Raw genomic sequence first — 18,574 nt, forward strand, 5'->3', positions numbered from 1 at the left:
ATGTTGTCATTCAACGGCTCGTTCCGCGTTGCGTTTCTCTGTCCCGCGGACAATCGTCGCTCTCTATTCGCGGGAGTAAATCATATCGATTTACGGATGTCGGTTCGTGCGTTCGCACATTCCCATAATCGATTTCTCCGCGGTGACAATTCTTCGCGCGCCTATCGCCGGCCCGAGTGTCAACTAACTAAAATCAACACGATCTGGAAATTGTTTCCATTCGTTTTTTAATTGTTCTATTCAGTAATCTGGACGAATCTTTTTTTTAGGAGAAAAATTTTGGCGGGACATTGAAATGTTTTATTACCTTTTTTTCGTTGTGTAGTAATTTATATTTGTCAATTTTTCACTAAACGCTAATATCTTGTAGAGATATCTGAACGCCTACTAATTCATCAAATAAGTAGTAAAAATGTTTGAATCTGCGTTTTAAACCGCATTTGTCCTGTTCATTAAAAAACATTTATTAATTATACATTTATACAAGAAACGAATTGACCTTTACATACAATTTTTGAACATATTCAGAATGGTTCCAACAATCAATCTGTTCATTATAGCATTATTTTTGCGGAACATTTGCGGAATAAGCGTTTGCTTTCCAACGGGAAAGATATAAATGGAATATATTTTCGGAAACAAAACGCACGCGTTTTCGCTGCAGATATAGCTTACGCCCCGATCGTTTTAATCGACCCATTTATAAAGATCATTTTACTTTCGCGCGTGTTCAGCTGCCCGCGTTTGTCGCGAACCCAAAACTCTTTTTTTTTTCCCCCCCCAACGTTTCGAGAGCGCGGCTGCGTGTAGCAAACGCCGGTCAATTTTCTCGATGTCGGCACGGTCGACACCGAACTGCACTTCCCGGATCGGTCATCGCGCGAAGCGCCGCTCTATTTTTTGTATTTTTATTTAGCCCGAGGGCCACGCGCGCGGGGGCGAGGGAAAGGGCCGCGGATTCTGCCGGGAATCATCGAAAAATCACGCGTCTCGCGACGCGGATGTGGGGACCCCGGCCGACCGTCATTGGTTCCCGATATTTCCGCAGCATGTGACGCGAGCATTGGAAGGACACAATCCTCGCGCCTGATTAAACAGCACGCTAATTCGGCAAACTCATACATCCTGAAGCGAGCGCGTCGGTAAACTGACGTCGTACAAACAGGACACCCGTTGAATCCTACGAAAATATTGATTGGCGGTGGAGTTTCGCGGGATACACCTAGGACTCCTTTGTACGTGTGACAAATATATACGTGGATCCGTCTATTTAAAATTGGTGACTCCCCAGAACCGATACAAAAACACGGCAGTCTCGTGAAGATAGGAATATCCACGTGGTCTCGATAGATGTGACTACTAAAAATTTGCTTATAATCACAGGATGATGTGGTGCGATATTAAAATTTGCATCACGCGTCTTATGAAGATTACTTAAATTAGAATCATGTATTATATAAAGCGTGGTTAACAATATGTAACGAAATTAAATAAAAACGTATTGAAGTATTTTAAAAGTATAATTTTAAACGTTAGAATCGCCTTTTTCTAAATATTCGCAGTAAGATAATTTTTTTAGAATCTTATTTGAAAGTAAAATTAATTTTCTGAGTTTCATATTGTTTCTAAGATATTAATTTAAATTGTAAAAATTGATCCAATATATATGTACGCACGTGCGTCCATCTCTCTCCCCTTTTTCTCATCGTCCTATTTATTGTTAGTTGCACATCTGTGCATTGATACCGCGCTACCACGATTTTATTAGACGAGGAAAAATGTGTTTTATTTGGCGACGAATTTATCCTCGAATAAAAAAAAAAAAAAAAACATGGAGCTGCGAGAAAAATGATCTCGTCAGTTTTGAAGTAGGCGAATTCGAGAGTTCTGTAAACGCGGCAGGGCGAGTCTCGACGACGAGTATCGGACTTTTAATTGGCGTTGGCATTAAATGCCCCTCCACGCGGCTTTAATACCGCAAATACGATACTTTTAGCAAATTTTCTTTTTAGGAGTTATATTCTATTTGTCTACGTTTTTGTAACCGAATCACGCACCGCCGTCAATCGCGTATATGTCTCTCGACATACCAATGTTTCAGAATATTCTGCTTTTTGCAAGAATAAAATTCTAAATCATTAATTAGGTATGCTTTTGACTGATGATATCCATAATCGTTTTATATTCTTGGAATATTGTATTACAATTTTTCATGGATTCAATTATTCAAATTATTTTGCCATTTACAGATTAGTTTTTTATGATTAGTTTTTTGAGAAAGTAACAGTAAACAAAATTATTTTGTGTTAAACTCCGTATATGAAAATAATAGACAATAATAGAAAAGAGTAGAAAATAATAGAAAACTGTCAGTTTTTAGAATAAAATTTTTCTCAGAATAATATTCATAAAAATTAGGGTGATAATTATAATGTATAATGTAAAATGGATTACATTCATTTTTTAATCTGTGGAATTGTTTTAGAGTACAAAACTCATTTTAAATAAGGTTGTTAAGTAAGCTCTGTAATTTATTAATTTTTATTATAATAATTACTCATTTGAAATAATTATACTCAGAAAATTAATCACCAACTTCTTAATTTTTTCAAGTTTTACTATTATACAAATATGTACACATATGTACGTTTGCAATATTACAAAAATTTTATGTGCATTTTCTATGAATACAAATTTTCCAGTATTTATTTTGGAATCGAGATACGAGTGCGGTAAAATATAAAAACGAAAACAATACTCTTAAAAAATAAAGCAGAAAAAGGAAGAAAAAGTTTACCGAGTACGGATACAAGCGGAGATTATCAAATGAAGATATAATCGAAATCTCTCGATCGGGCAATTAAATTATCGTGATAAAAATATTACGGTCGCGGTAGGATCGATTTAATCTTCGATGGCACCAGAACGGCGCGGTCCATGAGAATCAGCCCGCATGTTTCTGCGGCTTACGCGAGCCGAACTTTGATATTCCGACGTCCCAGGGGGAAAGTAGAGCCCGTTCGTTCTATCTTCAAAGTCCCCCTCATACGAATTCCCCATCCTCCTCCTTTCTCCAGCCGTTTGCTCCTCTCCCTTCGTCCCGTGTCACGCGCGCATTCGTGTCGAGTAAGCCGCTTGGTCATCCATCGGCACTTTCGTGTGCGTTTGCATCGCACATAGAGCTCGTCGCATCGCTTGCCACGTGTGTGTTAGCTTCCGTCCACGTACGTGAAAGAAGTATCCCATGTGTGCGATGATCTGACAAGGTACCACTTGCTAGTTGCATACTATTCACCAGCTCTTCCAGCCGACATAGCTGATCGTCTTTATGACGTCGAGAGTATCTTTTAATATGCGACACTGATATATAAGAAAATGTATGACGATATCTAGATAAGAAACGACAGGTTCCCTCGCAGGTTTTCGGGATGGAGTCAAGTTCAATTCATTATACCTCATTAGGATTACGCATCTGCACGCTAATATAAATAGGGATGCAGCTGCGTCTAAGGATAAAATTGGTGAGAGAGAGAGAGTGTCCGATGTCCGATGTATGAGTTCGTACGGTTTTCTGAGTTGGTGTATCTCCGGGTACGTAACTCAGTATAATACCGACGTGCGGCAGCGGCGGCGGCGGCGGCGGCGGCGGCGGTGGCGGCGGCGGTGGTGGCGGCGGCGTCGTCGTCGACGGGTTTTGCCTGCTACCACCGCCGCCGCTGCCGCCGCCGACTGACGGTGGCCCAGGCTTGCGTCTCTCATTGATTACGCGAGAAAGAGGGAAAATTCTGGTCGTGCGTGCCTGGAAAGGTAGCGTAGGCGTGGCAACGCGTCGGCGTCTCGGCGCCTTATTCGTTGAAAACTTTGCGCAAAAGCACCGCCCCGGCCGCGCGAGCGCGGTGTTCTCGGCACGTGTGCGTGAAGCCCAGCTGGGCTTTCGGAGGACCCCGGCACGCCGGTGTAACATTACGGCCTGCGTGTACGTGTGCGAGAGGAAAGAAGAACGGGGAGGATGCCAGGCGGTTTCCCCGCTACCGCCGCTGCCGCCGCCGCCACCGCCGCCTCGGGCCCTCCGCTCTACTCGTCGAGGGCGACGGCGCCATCATTCCCCGCCAATTTTTTTCAAATGCTGGCTCCCTCTGCTCGGCCGACGCCGGAACTGCCGTCCTCTTTCTCTCTTCTACCCCCGTTCATCCCTCTTTCCGACACGCTTTCTCTCCTCTACCATTTTACCATCCTCTCGCTGTTCCTCTTTCGTAACCTCCCCCCCCCTTCCCTGTGCCCTTCCATCGCGCTCGTTCAGCTTCGTTCGTTCGCGCTTGTTCCTTTTCCGTCCTCGTTCCGGCGATCGCTCTTTTGCTTCCTCCTGCTCTTCGTGCTCGAAGAACAACCGTGTGGAAGGGCGCGCCGCGAAAAGGGACGGCAAGGACGAGAGCAATAAAGAGGGGGAGATCCTCGAGCGCGACGATAAGCGTCGAGGGGTCTCCGACTCTTCGTCTCTTCGTTGCGGGACGCGAGGGTCGATTTCCGGTGGTGGGAATTTTTCTCGACGTGGAGGCGACGAACACCACAGCGCTCACCCTCGCCCCCCCCACCCTCCCTCCCTCCCTCCTCCCCCTCGCCCTGTCTCTATCTTCGTTCGCTTTTCCTTTTGCAGCGCTGCAATCGACGACTCTATTACTTCCGCGAAAGGGAGAGAAAATGCAGCAAACGGAGGAAAACGGGGGAATGGCCGGGGGCTGTTTGACACACGACGAAGGAGAGGGAAGGAGGAGTAGACGCGAGGTGATCGCGCAGCTGGTAACGCAGACAGGAACCTTCGTCCTTTTCTTCGTTAAGGGCAACTTGTGTCGCGCGTACCTGTTTAGCAATTCTCGAAATGCGACCGGCGCGATTTATATGAGAGACATCGCGTACAATAGTACATCCCCGACTATACATGACGAGGAGCCACATTTATATCGCATTACAAGCGCACCGGGCTGATATATGTTATTCCGATAGAATTTCAGCTGGTGGCTAACTATTGTTTTTTACATTCTCTCGGAATAATCCTTTTCTATGATTATTTGTTGCACGGTCTATATCTGTAGTCTCTGTGTGAATATCAACAATGATATGAAGAACTCAGGTTGCATTTGATAATTATTTTAATGCCTACATATGTTCGTATATATAATTTTATTAGTATTTTTACATGCATACGTATAGCTATGTCCATGCGTTTATCTAAATCCTCAGATACATTATTATCCAAAGATGGTATCGTTATGAAAGTGTGCTGTTTTTTTCGTCTGTAAAATTAAGTTCATATAGAAGATGACTACCTATCGTTATTTTATGGATAAATTATTTATGATACCAAGACTTGGTTGCATTGATAATTTTAATTAGCAAATTGCAATTCCTTTTTTTAAATCATATATTTTATGATAACTTGATTTAAAGTATTTAAAAAGAAATGTGATTTAAAATTCATTATAAATACTTAGAGTGATCAGATGATTTGCATATATTAAAATAATCTCGAATTCGGTCCATATAATGCATACAAAGAAGTCGATTTGTATGCAGTCATGTCGCATGTGCGGTAAACGTTGGCGGTCTCGCTGCAAGCGATCCTAAGACATTCATTGCGGGAAACCGGAACGATAGGCATCCGCGATGATGGCATACCTTGACGGCGGCAGCCGATCGCGGGGCGCACGTGTCTCGAACCGCGGAGAACGCGTGCGCGTATTGACACGCGCTGATCGAACGCAGTGACGCGCGGGCCTCGTCACGAGGGCGAACCAATACGGCGTGATCCAGGCCGGTATATATCCACCACGACCACGTGCGCGCCCCGAAGTAGGCATTCACCTACAAAGGTAGGCCACGCTGCCGGGGTTAATAAGTAGTTGTCGTTCTATCTCCGTGAGGCGAAACATCCCCGGACATCCAACCGTCCGACCACCCGCCCACCACCCCTGCGTCAGGCGAGGGCGTTGAAAAATCAGTCTCCTTACAAAAAGGGCTCGTTGAAAGGGACCGCGTAAGGGTGGGATTCCACGCGGGAGACCGGGATGGCCGGACGGAACGTCGGAAGGGGGGAACGAGTGAGTTTGAAGGGGGATGGAAAAGTAGTAACGGCGTGTGGTTGGGGGAGGGGAGTGGGAAGGCGGGAAATCGGGCAACGTAAATACAGAGCACGTTGCTATGCGCCGTAAGCGTCCGCCCAGCCACCCTTTTTACAAAGGGTGCCCTGAAAGTACGGTACGTGTTACCGCCGGGTAAAAAGGAACGAATGAATAAATTAGCCTCCACCCATGTGCGACGACGTAGAGAGAAGGGTCGGGCGTATCGCGCGCGGCACGCCATTTTGGAGAACGAAGGTCCCCCACGGGGAAAGGACACGGCGTACGAAGGATTCTTCTAGTCGCTCGATGCATTTTACATAGACCTCACGGCCTTCCGCTTTTTTTCCCCTCATCTATTCACCTTTTCGAATTATCGCCCCGTTCTTCGATCAGCCCGTTCGTGATCATTCATGAGAAGAAAGTGGATCGCCACCCTAATAATGATAATGTCGCGGAATGCCGACATATTCATATTATGTTAAACGTTTCGTTATATGAAACATACATTATATGAATACAAAAATTATGGGAACATTAGAGAAAGATTAATTCTTTTCAAATAATCAACTAGCTTAAGATATTTTTTTTTTACATTTTTTAAGTATTAGAAGGTAATAATTAACATTGCATTTATATAATGAGATTTTTCTGTAGATAATAATTTTGTAAGATGACCAAATCCGTCGCATAATTTTATTCCGCTCGTGAGCCCCGCGTTTGTAGTGGAAGGGCAATGATTCGATCGGTAACAACGTTCCATCATGAATTCGAAATGGTAAATAGCAATAATTAAATCGGAAGTCGAGCGAATTCCGCACGTTGCACCGATGAATTCGACATAATCGCCGACAGATTAACCAATAGCGTCGCTAATCACTACCGGACGCGACAAGCTCGCGTTAGTTGTATACTAGTAATAAATCGTGCGGCGCGTTTGACGGCCGAAATCGAAATCGAAACTCTCCAGGGAGGAAGGCGGGCATTTGCTCGCAAGAATGGTTGCTTGTTTTACGAAAGAGATAGGAATTGCGCGAGATTTGCCTTTTATCGAACTGTACGTCGTGTATATATTTATTTATTCATCATGCGGATTAAACTCCGCATTTATCTCGAAACATTCCTTAAATACTGCACATCTAATAACAAATTCAAACTTTATGGAATATTAATTTGCGCAGCGATTAAATTTCGTAAAATGAAACAACATGTCCGTCAACCGATATTATATAGATAAGCGTAAACATTGCGGTGGTATTTTGATACTAAACCCCTAAATGCGTACGGTGCATTCAGGTATAATAATTAATTCGCATGATAATTATCGTGGGATTCTCTCGGACAAAAGATAGACTTAATCGATTGGAAAGTGACGCTAATCGTCGATGTCCTTTTCGGAATCGATAACCGGCTGGAAATACAAAGTGGCCGATCTACAGGACGATTGGAATCGAGGGGGTAGGAGAAAGAACGAATCGCGCGCGCGCGGAAGAAAAAAAGAATTCGTTTAATATCCAATTTCCGAGACGTCAATCCTTTAACAAATTACTAGTCATCTCTGCGAGAGGGCTACAAGCTCGAAGCACATCTCATTTCCCGTCTTTTTCATCTGTCCGCGAAAGAACGGACGTGCACGCGTGCATACGTGCATGAATGCGTACGTGCGTACCCAGGAGTTTGCAGTACCGTGCCTGAATTTACAATGTCCCTTTATACCACGGTATATACGTCCGCCAGACACGAGATTCATCCGCCGTTCTAACGATTGCGAGTTCACGTTTTTGTTCGGTCATCTTCATCAAATACGCGTCCCTCCTTGCGTCTGTAAAGATAAAAGAAGAAGCGCGTTAGTTCAACGTGCAATAAAAACAGCATTCCCGTGACGTTCTCGCGCGCTCTGTCGAATATGTCTCTGGGAAATTGATCGCGAGCGATCGCCATCGGAAAAAGCTCGTCGAAACGCCGATATACACACGGACACGTACACTTGTACTCTCACCGCGGTCTTGGGAAATCCCCGCGCGTATATCGCGCGTATTCTCGCCTCGCGCTACCGCCAAGGTAGCTTCATTTCGCCGGATGTCCCTCTCGTTTTGCTTTCTCGCGGATGTCCGAACGCTTCGGCCGCACCCACCATAGATCGGTGGAAAAGAGTCGCCGCGCGGCGCGGCGCGGTCGGCCGGTCGGTCGGTCGGTCGCTCGCTCATCGCGGTCGGTGGGGGAAGAGTTGCTCGGAGATAGTAAGCTCATTTATACCTGGGACGTGCTTGCGAGGTAAAACTGCTGAAAAATGATATCCGAGCCCGCGTCCCGCGGATTCCCGTCCGCCATGGCCATCGCCGCGCCGCGTTACCATCGCACACAGTCGGGACCGCGTCCCTCGCCCTCGCCCCCGTTCGCATCCGCCCTCCTAGCCCTCATCACTGCCCTCGCCGCCCGCGGTCTCATATCGCAGATAGGAAATTCTATCCTTCCGTTTTCGTTGCGCGCCCCCCCCCGCCCCGTCCGCCGTTTCCACCTTCGCCACCCCCCGCGGCACGGCCGGTGCGCCCCCACGACGGCAACTATTAAAATCTGGGATTCCATTTAACGGTTCACGGCAAAAGACTGAATATTTTCATGGATAATTCGCGCGATGAAATGTTACGGCGCTGCGTTACATCGGTGAAATGTTTTAAAAGCGTCGGCGCTGCGCGGCGGTTGAACTACTTTACAATTCCGCGAGAAATGTTACGATTCGATGGCGTTATTTGCGATAGATTGGAACATTGTCAAAATATTTCCCTTCGTTTCGACGGCTGGATAATTACACGTGGAAATTCGTTACCTCCACAGGTAGAAATATATACCTTCCCTTCCTCACGAGTCGATTGAGCCATAATTGAGCGATAGTGATGAGCGCTGCGTTTATCTTTTATTACTATAGCGTACATTGTATCCTATATTTAGCGTCAATGTAGTCGTCGATGATCTTCAAACCGTGAATACATCACATCGAACATGTAACGATTAGAATATCTATTAGTTTCAATGTTGTTTTATAATCGAAACGAGAAAAGGATGGGAGAGAATGAGTCGTCTTTTCTGATACGCGTCGTGCATTCAATTTTCTTCGCGCGCGCAGTAGATTCTTAATCACCGAAGGCATTCTGTCGAGTTTACGGAGTGGAAACGCGGTGGCTAGAAAGTTACTCGCGGTCGCGGGATTTGGAGGAGGAGGAGGAGGAGGAGGAGGAGGAGGAGGAGGAGCAGGAGAATGAGGACGAGGAAGGTGGGACATGCGAGATGGAGGAGCAGTCGGTCTCACGGCAAAAAGAGCTGGACGAAGGTTAGATTAATGGTTGAGAAATGCAAATTGTCCCCCCGGAGGGAGGGGGCGGCCGAGGGGGCCAGAAGGGGGGCATGCGGTGGCCTCTCCTGTGGGTGGATAACGGCGTCTCACCCGCTTACCAACCAGCAAAAACCCCTTAGAAATATATCGTAGGTCATTTCCCTTGCTAAACTCGAGGAGAAAAAATTGCCAGCGAACCCTGGAACCGACCGTGCCGCCGCGTCCACGAACTCACACCCTCCCCTCATGCCCGGCCACCCACTAACTTCCCGCCGCCCTCTTCCCAGTCTCTCGTCCCATCTCGCCTCATCCCGTTAACCAGCCTCGGACCGACATCCAGAAAGCGGACTGACCAACCGACTGCCGCCTCCCGGCGCCTTTTTCGCAGCGCGGAACACGCGCCTCCGCGGAAGGAGAAACGCCAGGATATATATGCGGGGCACGGAACAGAAAAATGGCCGCGAATTTGTTTTGGGTAGGTGAGGGACGAGCGTTACGCGAACGGCGTGGTGGCACGGCCCCACGGGGGGATACGGGAGCGTGTGCGTGGAATTCCTATGCCGAAAAGGGTGGCATTTACAGACGGAACCGGATAATCGGCGATAGTTTATTTTTGCTAGCGTCCCCCTCCCATGTTCCCTTTCAATTCACTCGACCGATTTATCGACTATGTTCAATTGATTATTCGAAGCTACGTTCTACCTTTTTTTGCCGTTCATTCATTTTGAACCTCATGTCTTGTACTTGATCAACATATTGGGAGAATTTTAGGAAATCTATTTAAATAAAATGATTTCAGTTTTGAAATTTTTTGAATATCGGTCATATGTCTGTCTCTCATCGATAGTATTTTGGAGCTGTTTCCTCTAATTGATTGATTGAGACTGTCCTGCTTTTATTTTCTTCGTAGAAATCCACCTTGCAATCTTTCCAACAACAATAACTTGTTTTTTATATTTAAATTGCATTTTTAATGGAAAATAATTTTTACTTATTAATTATGTTATTAATTATTTATTAATTATGAATTAACATAATTACGAATTAATTATGTTAATTCATATATAGAATCCCTAAATTAATCTGAACAGAGATTGCCTATTTTCAATGTTCGTGAAAATAGAAAACAATCTCTGAAATTACAAAAATTTTAGTATCAATCAAATTATTAAAAGTTAATTTTACAAGCTATAATTAAATTAGTTTAATTAATTAAAAGAATTAATATTACCGAGTGTACCGCGAGTATCCAAAAATTACGCCATGCGCGGCTTTTTATTCTTGCTGAGAGATCGATTATTATTTACGAAAACTCGTAACTGTGATTTTATAAATTTTTTTCAAGTAATAATATTTGCGCTACTTTGTAGTGTATCGATAAAAAAAAATATATACAGGCCTTAAAGAGCACGGTTCGGTACATCGGGTGATAAAAAATCCCGTTACAGCGCGTCACGTCGTGTCCGTTTCATCAAATCTTCCGACCGATAAAGAGCGATGCCTCGGTATCAACCTGTGGCGTCCTTCCACCAGGACGCCCGCGTACCAATATTGGCGCATCTCGGTCGTTCGGACGTAGTGTCAATCGCGTCACTTCATCCGTGCACATTGCGCGCGCGCGCGCACATACGTGTACACACATATACATACATATTCGACCCGGTTCTTTTTTGCCACATGCATACTCGTATAATCTTTGTTTTATTCGATTTATCGTTCTCACGTGAAAGTCGCTTTATAGGAAACAACGTTCTTTTTTTTTTTTTTGCCCACGTCGAAATAATAGATCGGATCGTTTAAGAATCTCAAACATTTTTATTAGCTTCTTAATTTACATCAAAGCCTGTCTGTTCAAGACAGCAGCGCTCTTCATTTGCGAGGTGCATCACTCGGACGGCGGGGAGTCCGCTTGAAAAATAAATGAGAAGTTTTAATAAAGCACGGTACGCTAAAAATTAAAAAAAAAAAAAAAACGAAAGAAACGAAATGCGAAAAAAATGTCAGCCGGGGCGGCAGAAGTTGCGCAACATGTGAATATGCGAACGCGGAGGAAGTTACATTTCCGTTTCGTGCAACGAAGAGGCGCGCGGCCAGTATTTTGCAATTAACGCATTCCTTAATCCCCGGTAACTGCTGAATATTTCCGCATTTGCCTCTGGCACACCGTACCCGCCGCGGCATTGTAGCGGCCCCGGTAACGGCTGGTACCGGCGATAATCGTGAGGCCACCCCTCGCTTATGCCGCCAGTAACGGCCGCTAAGAGTTGCGCGCCGTTGCGAGGACACGGCTGTACGCGCGCGTAAATCTCGGAAGGCGTTTTCCGGGGGGGGAGGGGGGATGAAGTCGCGGGGGCGTCGTTTAAAACGTGAGATTCCCGGGGAAACGAAAAAAACGCGGGGATATACCTGAAAACCTCCTGGCGGACGGTCGCGACCGAAGGAGGTGTGCGCACCAAGGGGAAAGGAGGAAATGATGAAAAAAGGCGGCTGGACGAGAGAAGCGGGGTACACTTATTTTCATTCCCGCCACCTCAGTCGGAAGAGGGTCCTGCGGGAGAACTGCGCCCGGCCTCATTTGTTACCCTTAATGTCCTTGCAGCCTCCTCCTGTCCTCCTGTCCCGCTGCCTCCGAGATCTTATGAGGGAGAGGGCGCCCGGGAGTTACCGTCGCTGTGTGCACGCACGTATATGTGTGTACGTGTGCGCGCCTGTATGCGCGATATGGCCTTAGCGGTAGCCCTCTCCAGGAATATATTTCAGGAATTATGGGAAATTCTATCGAGCAATGTACCGTAATGATTTATCGCTGCCGGCATCCGCGAAAGTAATAATGGAGAACGTATCGCCCTCTCCTTTGGCGAACGGCTTGGTGCGCCGTCCCCACCGTAATCTCGTCGCTCCAATTTCGAGATCTTCTATTTTTCAAATTTTTTTTCTCCGCCGCCTCTGGTGACAGTATGAAAATATATAATGCCGCAGGAACTAAATAATTATTATTCTATATTAGTCTATATCTTTTTGGGGAATTGAATTTTTCGACACTTTGAAGGAGAGTATACTAGATAGTAATCTAATTGTTTGCATAAATATTACTAAAATAATGTGTAAAAGACAAAATAATTTCTGTAATCCTTTGACTTCCACTGCTGTTTATCATTAGTCAAATAAATAACAGGGTAAAATTTCATCATTGAGTTCGTTAATTTTAAGGGTGACACATGTGCGTAGGGTAGCTTCGATTTCATAAACTGTATCTTGATGCGTGTCGCGCCGTCGAAGATTTTTTTCGATCTCACTTTCTATATCGCGACGGTTGACACCCTCCATATATATGGTAGAACGCCTATATTTTAAAAACCGTTGGAACGGGAGCTCCTCGAGAGGAAGTTGCCTCGGAGTAATTAACGATTACCAATCAGCAGCTCCCACTTGGATTCTCTCGAGGACGGTAGTTAGGAGGGTCGGTATGGTTTCCACGGTGAACGCGAGAGGGGACGCGGGGGTGGAGGAGAGGAGACGCGGAGACAGAGGAAGAGAAAGAGTGGACGACGTGTGGTCGTTTGCTAATATGAATGTCCTGTCAGTAGCAGCGGCTCCTTGCCAAGAACGTACCGCTTGCTAATATGGCCGGTTGAAGGGAATATTTACGAGGGTGAAAAAAATATCGCCGCGATACCCCCGGTCACCTTCCTCCGTCATCTCCGGTTTGATGAGGGATCCACCCGTTACCCGGGGTATGAAGGCGCGAATTGGATTTTCTGGGAATCAATTAGGATGCTCCTCCACGCGTGCTTATTCTTCGCGATCTGTATGTGTCAGTACGAAAAACCGTTGTAGATGCGGAAGAATTTTTCATCGCGGTGGTACAGCTTCCGTGTGGTTTTTTACACACACAATCGTACGCATGTCGATAGAGATCAGTGGTTCTCAGAGAGCGCGTTGGAAAATCTTGTATGTTATATTAGTAACAAAACATGTCTATTTTATTATAAAAAACAATATATGTATAATTTTGTTTAATATAGGTATTATTCGGTATATATATATTGTACTGGATATTAACGCTCAATGTGCCGCGAGTAGGAATCTGTCTGAGAGCTGCTTATATATTTCAATCGATATTCTATATATAAATTTATCAAGGACGCGAAAAAAATACCGCACTGTTGATGAAAATAATCACATTTGTCGAGAGCTACATACATGTCTAAAGGTTCTACGTTATACTATGATTAAAATAATGTGCGCCATTATCGAGTTACATAAACGTGCATTGTTTGATGTCCAAATACATGGTCTCAGAGTCCTTCTGATTCCATAATAATTTTGTAAAACAGACAAACAAGCGTAATACATTTCCACGTAATTCGGAGATTTCATATTGATTTTTAAATATAATTGAGACTCTCTCTACATTTAGAAATGCAATATTTAATTCGACGCTTGTATCATTGACAATCGTTTGAATGTCCTTGGACGAATCGCAAGGGTAGATTTAATAACGGTGCTATAATGAATATCATGGTATTGATCGCATTTCGGCGTCGCCTTATTACGGGCAGCGAGATATTTTTTATGACTCTTTCTGCGTTTTCCAGTGACATAAATTACGGGCATTTCCTAGCTACGTACGCGGCCCCCTTCGATTTATCCATAAAAATAGCCGCATTGTCGAAACTCCGTTTCCCGAATGCCGCGCTGGGCGTTCCTTTTTTTTCATGTAAATTTTACCGCGCGGCGGAAGGAGGCCTAATTTTTTTCGCAAGGGCGGTTCCCGCCGCCATTTTGTGCGGCTGGAAGGGTCGCCAGGAGCCCCTGAATTTACTCTAATTACTTTCCCGGGATATTACGGCTCTGCAGAAATGTTATTGATAACAACTGCTTGTTGCCTCCGCGCGCTGTATGGGATTCTGTCGGCTGTAAATTGTTCTTACAATCGGTGATTATTCCTAATTTGCGACAAGTATCGTCATTAGATGTTACGGCCTATTATTAGCGATGCGAACGTTATTATTATACTCTCCTGTCCAGCATTAAGAGGGTATTTTTATTGTTGCGGTTGTGACGCTCGTTTCAAGAAATAAAAATTTATCGTTTTACAGGAGTGAATTTTCTCGCATAAATATAGTTTTTAATTGCAAGTTTCTGTTTACGTAATTACATCTGAATTTCACGTGTTATACGTATATCTTTCTTACGTTACAACGATTAAAATTTTGATAATTGGAATGTCATAATATGCTTACAAATAATTGGAAGAGACGTGGGGTAAAAAAGCTCGTCGGATAATTTGTTTATTTGTCGGATGATAAAAACGATGATGCAATAATGTTGTTTGCAAAATAGCGCGCGATTGGACATGACGAGAATTGGCGATTAACAATTTTTCAAGAATTTTACAACTGTTCTCTGTACTACCGCCGTTAAATGATACTCTATTTGCATTTAACGCTCTTAACAATAATTGCGACACAATGTGTTCACTTTCTAATTCAAGCGCAGCGTGTACGCGAATTTTAAAGAGTTGTTTAAATGTAAATGAGGTGTAAAAGGACGTCCATTTTCCTTGTTCAGTGTTTGCCTATGTTATTGCAAGTGCGACATTGATTAAAATCCTGACGTTTAAAATAAATTATTTGAACCCCGTATAGAGAAATGTGACTGAATAAAGTTACTTTCATTCGATCCATTGTTGTTACGTTTGTCTGCATTCGTCAATAATCAGTCACAAAGAAAATATTCGCAGAAGAATTACATTTTTGTCCTCACAATATCTTCGAGATTTGCTTGTTAAAAAATTTACCTATTTTCAATGCGCGCTTTGTAAATTATTAATGGAATTATCGCGCTTTTATCTGAGCTTCAAAGCATGCAAACTAAAAAGATACGTACTTTCGTGTAACATTGATTTTGATGCCACTCATATATGTAGCAACATTTTTATGGCTTCTTTTCGCCAGTAACCCTCGACAAAATGGCGAGCGTCGGGAGATCACGCGCCGTCGGATAGAAACTACGTCGATGAAGACGCACTTTTTGCTAATTTTACTGAATTACTATCAAACTTTTATTGAAGCAATACTAATTTTTCGAAGAAAATTAATACAATATTAATTTTAGAACTACATGATACACGAACAATTTTCACAAAATCTGTCTGGCATATACGGAATTCTTTTTATGCTGTATGTATGCTATCGAAAGTGACAGTATAAAATATAAAATACTTTCTCGTTTTATTTTATACAAATATAATACGAATAATGACTATATCACGCATTATTCTGCATGGAAAATGGTATACATGGTCTAACAAATTTCAATAATCAACTTAATTGCTAACAATTTCGCAATTCCGTTGTCTGGAACCGTAGAACATGAGAGCTGTGAGAGATCATGGAAGAGACCTTTGTCTTCATTAGGCTATCGATCGGCAAGTACATTACTATCGGTGCATGAACACCGAAATGAATGAAGTCAATCTCCCACACTAACATCGATACTATTATTGGACAATACTGTTGGTCGACGGTATCAGAGTGTTTCGTCCTCACATGTACGTGGCGTGATTTATAAGATACGAGATCAAACGCGGTATCGACGCGTAGTTTTACATTATTGCTTATTAATTCAGTTTTAAAGTATATCTTTATTTACGGGAAATCTTTGTAGATATGACAACTTTGTTGCAGGAATATACGATTATTACCGACGTCGCGTATTTTCTATTTTATTTATTGCCACGTAAGCCAATGAAAACTGTTTTACGTCGGTGTGAATTTGCGTTAACCCCAAATCAATATTTGTAATGCACATACTTCGATTGTGCGCGCGAAACAATATCGGGAATAAATTTTCCGGTATTTCTATCCGCTTGCGGTTCATTGATAGACATATTAATGTGTACATGTGTAACGAAACAAATGAAATCGGCTTGTTACTTGTAGTTGCGATACTACGATTATACGTATCCAATAAACGCCGGAGGCCGCTGGAAGCTCAAGCTAATTCGAAAACGGCAACTGCGTCGTAGATATTATTCATCGGATATATTTCCACGATATAGTAAGCAGTGAAAAAGGATACCGAGGCGGCGGTGGCGCGATAACCGCATTCATTATGCAAACATTTTTCTGAGTAGATGCATTATCCTTGCAGCAAATTCATTTATTTCATTTTAAAATTTTTAAATATTACAAGATCATCGTATTATCGATTCTTATATTTATACGTTTATTATCTTGTACGAATTAAAACAGATTTATTACCGACAGATGCGTAAATATTATGCATTAGTTATGCTCGAATTAAAAAAAAAAAGAATTTAAAAAAAGAACAAACATCACCCTTGTTTATGTTTTATATACGCGCGAGCGGGCTGGTTTCGTAAATTTCGGTACCGCTATGCGCAACTAAGTTGAAAGCATTACGTAAAATTTTAAACAGTTCCGGCAAATCCTATCGCTGCGAACGAAATCTCGGAAAACGCGGAAGGACCTAATGCCAAACAATTTCGAAAAATTCCAGATCGATCTAACCCAGTAACGGGCGTCGCACGTGTAACGGATTGAATTTAATCCCGGCCATTGTTCGTAACCAGAATTCACCAATCATACGCGGGTCGATCCAAACCCAGGTGCAGATACATCGTAGGCGGGTCGGAGAGTTCGACAGCAGGGATGCTCGGCTGCCTTCCAGAATTTGTTAGCGAGGGAACTTTCATCGTGAAGCCTCCGATATAGTGCATAGTAAGTATTATATATTTCGTGACTTGATCAGCCAATTATAAAGATCTGCTTTGTTTCCGATAACGAACCAGATCATATATGATTTCGATGGGGAAAGCGAAAGAAGATGGCAGTATAAATATGACGCGCGCACCAAATATGATCTACATGAAAGACCTTTTATAAAAGTTTAGAGTGTGATTATTCGGTGGTCTTTTTGTTTTAAAGAAATTTTCTGACAATATTTTACGATTATTGTTTCTCTTTTGAGTAGGAAAAGAAATGTAAGATTAATTAAAAATCACAACCTAACGAGATATAACTTATTTCCAAGATCAATGTACTATAGGACATATGTATAACTATTCATCGAATACTAATTATCCGCGGATATATGTCGAAGTGTTAAATTCGTAGCTCGTAGTACGCGGCTTTTAGCTAGGAAATTAAATTATACCGTCGACACAATTGCAATTTTGCGATGACTAGGAATCGGTGACCGCAATACTATTCGGCAGCCTTTGTGCACGATGGCTCTCCACGGTTCTCTCTGATGAGAGTGTGTTCGAAAACATTCGAGCGCATATTAAAACCGCACGCGTAGGGGGAACCATGTGGATTTTCGATTCGCGCTGATCCTGCCCAGGCGCTTTCTTTGCCGACTTCCAAACAGGCGGACGCCACGGCAACGAAAGCGACAAGCGGACAAAAAGCGTAGTCACAGCCTAATCCTTGAGGAGGCCGCTCGATATCGCCCAGCCGCACGATCCTCCGGGAGGATTCGTTCCCAGGAGGGCGTCGAATGCTGCTGCTGCTGCTTCTGCTGCTGCTGCTGCTGCTGCTGAAGCCACGCGCGTGCGGTGGCGCATAATAAGCATTAGCCCTCCCGTTTATAATCGCACGATCGGCCCGCTTATCCAGGCCAGGGCTGCCTGGGCGCGCTTGTGGCCCTTTGTTTGCGGAGACTTGCTTTTTCGAACGGCACACGGGGTCGCGGGGGAGGATGTAGGGGATATAAACGGAGAGCGCGAGAGAGCGATGCGGTACGAGCTGGTCGGAGACAGAGCCAGAGCCAGAGGAACGCACCCCTACAGAAACGAAAACGACGACGAATGCTAAACGATCCCTCAACCTCAGGCCAACCCTCGGCAACCCTCTTTTCCTCGTGTTTCTCCGCGTTGTACGGCCTCGCTGATAGGGCAGCGTCGGTGCCCGTCGTTGATGCGAACCTCGCGAAAGATGGCTGCCCGCCATTGTCCCCGCCCGTTTTGGTTAGGCACTTTGAAATATTATGCCGACCGTATCGTCGGTGGTTACCTTTACGTCCTTGCGTCTATTACGTTATATACACTAGGACCGTCGACGATAAGCGACATCGCGCTGCCGCGCTGATGAGAACGCAA

General features: G+C 44.0%; 1 long non-coding RNA gene across 1 annotated transcript in view; it reads left to right on the forward strand.

The window, feature by feature from the left end:
- Nucleotides 1-16,650: 16,650 nt before the first annotated feature.
- LOC139772507 (uncharacterized) overlaps nucleotides 16,651-18,574 on the forward strand; it is a 69,278-nt gene continuing 67,354 nt past the window's right edge. The window contains exon 1 of the long non-coding RNA XR_011718146.1: nucleotides 16,651-17,192. This is a non-coding gene — a long non-coding RNA (uncharacterized lncRNA). The remainder of the gene's footprint in view (nucleotides 17,193-18,574) is intronic.

The sequence above is a fragment of the Temnothorax nylanderi genome, unplaced genomic scaffold, assembly GCF_030848795.1.
Source record: "Temnothorax nylanderi isolate EJ_2023f unplaced genomic scaffold, tnyl_v1.0 TNYL_tig0050_pilon, whole genome shotgun sequence".
NCBI classification, from domain to species: domain Eukaryota; kingdom Metazoa; phylum Arthropoda; class Insecta; order Hymenoptera; family Formicidae; genus Temnothorax; species Temnothorax nylanderi.